Source organism: Triticum urartu, chromosome 4A, assembly GCF_056163025.1.
Source record: "Triticum urartu cultivar PI428250 chromosome 4A, HENAU_Tu73, whole genome shotgun sequence".
NCBI classification, from domain to species: Eukaryota; Viridiplantae; Streptophyta; class Magnoliopsida; order Poales; family Poaceae; genus Triticum; species Triticum urartu.
The window spans coordinates 515,801,080-515,807,079 of NC_141876.1; positions in this window are offsets into that span (position 1 = coordinate 515,801,080).

The window sequence follows — 6,000 nt, forward strand, 5'->3', positions numbered from 1 at the left end:
CTTTAGTAAGCTAGCACGTTATGCCCCAGATGACGTTGCTACAGATGCAGCTAAGCAGGAGAAGTTCCTAGAAGGACTGAATGATGAGCTGAGCATGTAGTTGATGGTGGAAAATTTCAATAACTACCAGGAGTTGGTAGATAGAGCCCTCACGATTGAAGGGAAGCAGCAGCAGATTGATAACCGCAAGAGGAAGTATGGACAAGGGAAGTATAATTCTGGAGCTCAGTAGAGACCTCGTTTTACCCCGAACTCGGGAGGACTTGTCCATAACCATGGAAGCCACACTCATAATGGAGGAAGTTCGCACAACCATAGTGGCTCCAAGAACGGGAATGGTAATGGAGGAAGCAGCGGACAGAACCGTTCCAACCCGGCAACACCCGCAAAGAAATATCTAAGCCATGTTACTTGCTACAAGTGCCAGAAGACCGGACATTACGCCAATGAGTGTCCTGAAGCTAAGAATGGAAACGGCAATGGAAGCTCTGGGAAGAAGCCCAACCCTTTCACCAGGGGACAAGTAAACCACGTTAACGTGGAGGAGGTTGAAGCCCAGCCAGATGCAGTAATAGGTAAGTTTTTAGTTAAGTCATTTACTGCGGTCATACTTTTGATACTAGTGCATTGCATTCATACATATCAAGGGGATTCGTGGATAAGTTTAAACTGCCAACCCAAGCCCTTAGGTCACCCATGTTAGTAACCTCGCCAGGAGCAGAGTATATGGCTAGCCTATGGTGTGATCGGTTACCATTAAGGATTGGTAACTACCTGTTCCCCTCAGACCTAATAGTATTGGAGTCACAAGGATTGGATGTGATATTAGGCATGGATTGGTTATTGAAGTATGGAGGGAACATTGACTGCACCAGTAAGTCGATTTTGCTCACCACCCCAGAAGGAAGAAGGATCAAGTATGTATCTCGACATGTGCCGAATAGGACTCAAGTAAATTCCTTATCAGGAGTTATACAGGAGGAAGTACCAGTGGTGAAGGATTTTCCAGATGTATTTACAGAAGAGTTGCCAGGAATGCCACCAGATAGAGACATTGAGTTTTTAATTGAGCTTTTGCTAGGCACATGGCCCATATCTAAGAGATCGTACAGAATGCCCACAAAGGATTTGGAGGAAATTAAGAAGCATATTAAGGAGTTACTGGATAAAGGTTATATCCGCCCAAGTTCGTCACCTTGGGGATCCCCAGTACTTCTAGTGGAGAAGAAGGATGGATAGTTAAGGATGGTTATGGATTATCGAGGATTTAATGAAGTGACGATCAAGAACAAGTACCCACTGCCGATGATCAATGATTTGTTTGACCAACTACAAGGAGCTAAGGTGTTTTCCAAGATCGATCTGCGATCAGGGTATCACCAGCTGAATATTCGAGAGCAGGATATACCTAAGACAGCTTTTACCACGAGGTACGGGCTATATGAGTCTACCGTTATGTCATTTGGCCTGACTAACGCACCTGCCTATTTTATGAACATGATGAACAAGGTGTTTATGGAGTTTTTGGATAAGTTTGTCATGGTGTTCATTGATGATATTCTGGTCTACTCGAAGAATGAAGAAGAACATCAAGAGCATTTGCGTTTAGTACTTGGGAAACTCAGAGAACATCAGCTATACGCCAAGTTCAGCAAGTGTGAGTTTTGGTTGAAGGAAGTTGGATTCCTTGGACATGTTATATCCGGAGAAGGAATAATGGTAGACCCCACCAAAGTTGTCACTATGACAAATTGGAAGTCACCCACGACAGTTGGAGAGCTCCGGAGTTTTCTTGGACTCGCAGGATACTACCGGAGGTTCATTGAGAATTTCTTAAGATTGCAAAGCCTATGACGGAGTTGTTAAAGAAGGACACTAAGTTCAAATGGACTGAGGAATGTGAGGCCAGTTTTCACGAGTTGAAGAGACGCTTGGTTACATCACCAGTGTTGATTCTGCCAGATCAATGCAAGGATTATGACGTGTATTGCGACGCTTCTCGTCGAGGACTTGGAGCCGTACTTATGTAGGAGGGAAGAGTTGTTTCATATGCCTCACGACAGCTTAAACCCCACGAGTTAAATTATGCTACGCGTGATTTGGAGTTAGCAGCCGTAGTGCATGCGTTGAAGACTTGGAGACATTTTCTCATAGGAAACCATTGTGAGGTATACATGGATCACAAGAGTTTGATGTATATCTTCACGCAGAAGGAGTTGAATCTCAGGCAGAGGAGATGGTTGGAGCTCATTAAGGATTATGATATGAGATTGCATTATCATCCCGGAAAGGCTAACGTAGTAGCCGATGCATTGAGCCGCAAAAGTCATGTCAATACACTCATGACCGGAGAGTTACCCAAGGACACTACAAAAAAAAGACACATCTGTGACATTTTGGGCCGAACGAAAAAAAATTATGTCATACATATGACACTTCTATGACGATAATTGTGACAAAACCCGGTATCATCATAGATGTGGTGGGCTCCTACTTCTATGACAAAAAATCATGACAGAAAATGGGCTTTTCGTCCTGGGCGGGCCAGAGACGCAGCTGCATGACATTATTTGGGCCATCCATGATGGAAAAAACCGTGGTAGAAGCGAGGGCGAGGAAAATTTCGGGGAGTTCCCGGTTACGGTGGGAGGTCGGGGGCCGAGCAATGCGCGTTTCTCTCGTACACGTACGCGCGTGTGTGCGAGGCGTTGGCTCTAACTGAACCCAAGCGAGGCATTGGGCTCTAACTGAACCCGAGCGATTGCACTGCAGGCTACGCGTTACTGAACCCGAGCGATCGATCGATGGCTGTTAACTGAACCCAATCGAGCGATTCCTTCGCTACTGCTGCTAACTGAAGCCGGTCGATGGGATGAACAGTGAGCGTTGCGGGGGGGGGGGGGGGGGGTGGTTGGATGAATAGTGAGCGGTGGCGTTGCCTCTGGATGAACAGGACCTCATGGTGTGGTGGAGGGCTGGATGAACAATAGACGATGGAGGGGTGCCCGTGGAGGGGTGGATGAACAGGACCCCGTGGTGCGGAGGGCTGGATGAACAGTAGACGGTGGAGGGGTGGTTGAACAGGACCCCGTGGTGTGGAGGGCTGGATGAACAGTAGACGGTGGAGGGGTTCCCGTGGAGGGGTGGTTGAACATGACCCCGTGGTGTGGAGGGCTGGATGAACAGTAGACGGTGGAGGGGTGGTTGAACAGTAGCCGGTGGAGTAGCACGCGGTGGAGGCTGGATGAACAGGAGCCCGTGGAGGCTGGATGAACAGGAGCCCGTGAAGGCTGGAGGAGGTCGACGGTGGAGATGAACAATATCCCGTGGAGTCCCGTTTTGCGGTACGCCACACCCCTCCCGATGAACAGGACCCCCATTTCGACCGTAGCGCTCCAACACAAGTCCGTTTCCTTCGTTTTGCGGTACGCCACACCCCTCCCGATCAATAGGACCCCCGTTCGACCGTAGGAGGTCCGTTTCCCCCATTTTGCGGTACGCCACACCCCTCCAGTTAACAGGACCCCCGTTTTGATCGTAGGAGGTTCATTTCCTCCGTTTTGCGGTACGCCACACCCCTCCCGATGAACAGGATCCCGTTTCGAACATGGCCAGCCGAACACAAGGCCGTTTCCTCTGTTCTGCGGTACGCCAGGCCTCGTTTCCATCGCCTGTTCCGTCCAAGCCCTCCCGATGAACACGACGCATTCCGTTGCCTCCCCATGAACACGACACATTCCGTTGCCTCCCCATGAACACGACGACGACGCTATTTCTCCGTTCCGACCCAGCCATGTACACGAGCCCTGGCCGTATGTATGCACGAGTAGGCGTTCGAGACCCTGCCCGTATGTACACACACGTGGCCGTATTTTCTTTCTTGCACCCTGACCGCTGTACGTACGTGTACATGCTACGTGCGCGCCTCTACTATGACACGTGCGCGCCTCTACATTGACCAGTATATATGTACGTACACGTTCGCGGCCAGAATGACAACGCTACGTATGCTTCGACCAGGTGGGTCCCGACTGTCAGGCACTTCCTTGCGTGCGAAGATGTAGCTGGTGGGTCCCAACAGTCAGGGGGCGAATCGTTTTGGTTTTTTTTTGCCCGGACGCACTTCCTTGCGTGCGAAGGTGTAGCTGGTGGGTCCCAGCAGTCAGGGGAAACGTTTTTTTTGCGAAATACGGTGGCCCGTCGGGTGGGTCCCCGCTGTCAGGTGGAGGAATAATTATTTTGCATGTAATAAGGAGGCACTTCCTTGCTGCGGCCGTGGACCCATCTTTCAGTCTCTCCACGTACAGTTCACGTCCGATGGAAGTCGTTCCTTGACCACGTTGACCACGCCGCGCCGAGAGCACCAGGGCGGTGGACGACGACGAGGCCTAGGAAGGGGACGACGGGAAGCCGGGGAAGACGCGACAGTGGAAGCCCACGTGGAGAGGAGTACGAGGGTTCACTGGTTCGGCTGCGGTGTGAGGCTGCCGTCGCCGCAGGGCCTGGCCAGCGGTGGGAATAGTAGGGGGCGGTGAGGCCTCCATGGCAGCACAGCCGGCCACGGGAGGCAGGAGCATGCGGCATGACCGACGCTGCTTTGGGCGGCTGGAGCAAGAAGACCAGAGGTTGAAGAAGCACTACAGCCGTTGGATGGACATCGTACGGTCACTGGAGCTAGAATCATTCGTATTGACTAAAGTTGACAAAGGCCCCCATCCCAGTCAACTTAGTAGGCCCACAAGTCAGCCTCCCACCATGGTAGGTCCCAGCTAGCAGGGGGGGTATTCATTTTTTCTGTGCGTAATAAGGAGGCACTTCCGGTGGGTCCGAGCTGACAGCGGGGGGAACGTTTTTTTTCATGAAATACGCTGGCCCGTCCGGTGGGTCCGAGCAGTCAGGGGGGAAACATTTTTTTCGCAAAATAAGGTGGCCCGTCCGGTGGGTCCCTGCTGTAAGGTGGGGGAATAATTATTTTGCGTGTAATAAGGAGGCACTTCCTTGCGGCTGCCTGGACCCAGCTGTCAGCCTCTCCACGTATAGTACTCTTCCGACGGAAGTCGATCATTGACTACGTTGACAACACCGCACCGAGAGCACCAGGGCGGTGGTCTGGACGATGGCGAGACCTAGGAAGGGGACGACGCGGAGCCGGGGAAGACGCAGCAGTGGAAGCCCGCGCGGAGAGGATTATGAGGGTTCACTGGTTCGGCTGCGTTGTGAGGTTGCCGTCGCCGCAGAATAACATGGGGTGTGGGTGAGTGGAGGGATGGCCTGGCCAGCGGTGGGAGTAGTATGGGGGCGGTGAGGCCTCTGCGGCAGCACAGCCGGCCACGGGAGGCAGGAGCAGGCGGCACGACCGGCGCTGCTTTGGGCGGCTAGACCAAGAAGACCAGAGGTTGAAGAAGCACTACGACCGTTGGATGGACATCGTACGGTCACTGAAGCTAGAAACGTTTATTATTGACTAAGTTGACAAAGCCCTTGGTACGCTCCAACTTAGTAGGCCGACAGGTCAGCCTCCGAAATGGTGCGCCCAGATGTCAGGGGGAGGAATCATTTTTTGGGCGGCCGAAGCTAAGAATATCTGAGATTGAAGAAGAAGCACGACATCCGTTGGATAGACATCCAATGGCCACTGCTGCTAGAACCGTGTGTTGACTATAATAAGTTGGCAAAGCCTTGCATACGCGTCAACTTATTTTTTTTAGGGGACGCTTCACTTAGTAGGCCCACAAGTGTGTGGCAGAGAACTTATAGCCCATTTGCGTTTTGTAAGAATGTACAACCCATTTTGGAATTCTAATGGAATTTACAACAGCCCATTTACAGTTTGTTAAAAGTACCGCCCATTTTCTAGCTAGGACAATGATTAATAATTTCAACCAACCGTTGAAGACAGAATTCAATAAAATTTCCCACATTTTGATGGGCTCCGAAATATTTCTATCCCAAAATTTCTAGTCAGATTAAATATAAATTTGTAGTACGTAAAAGTCCAAT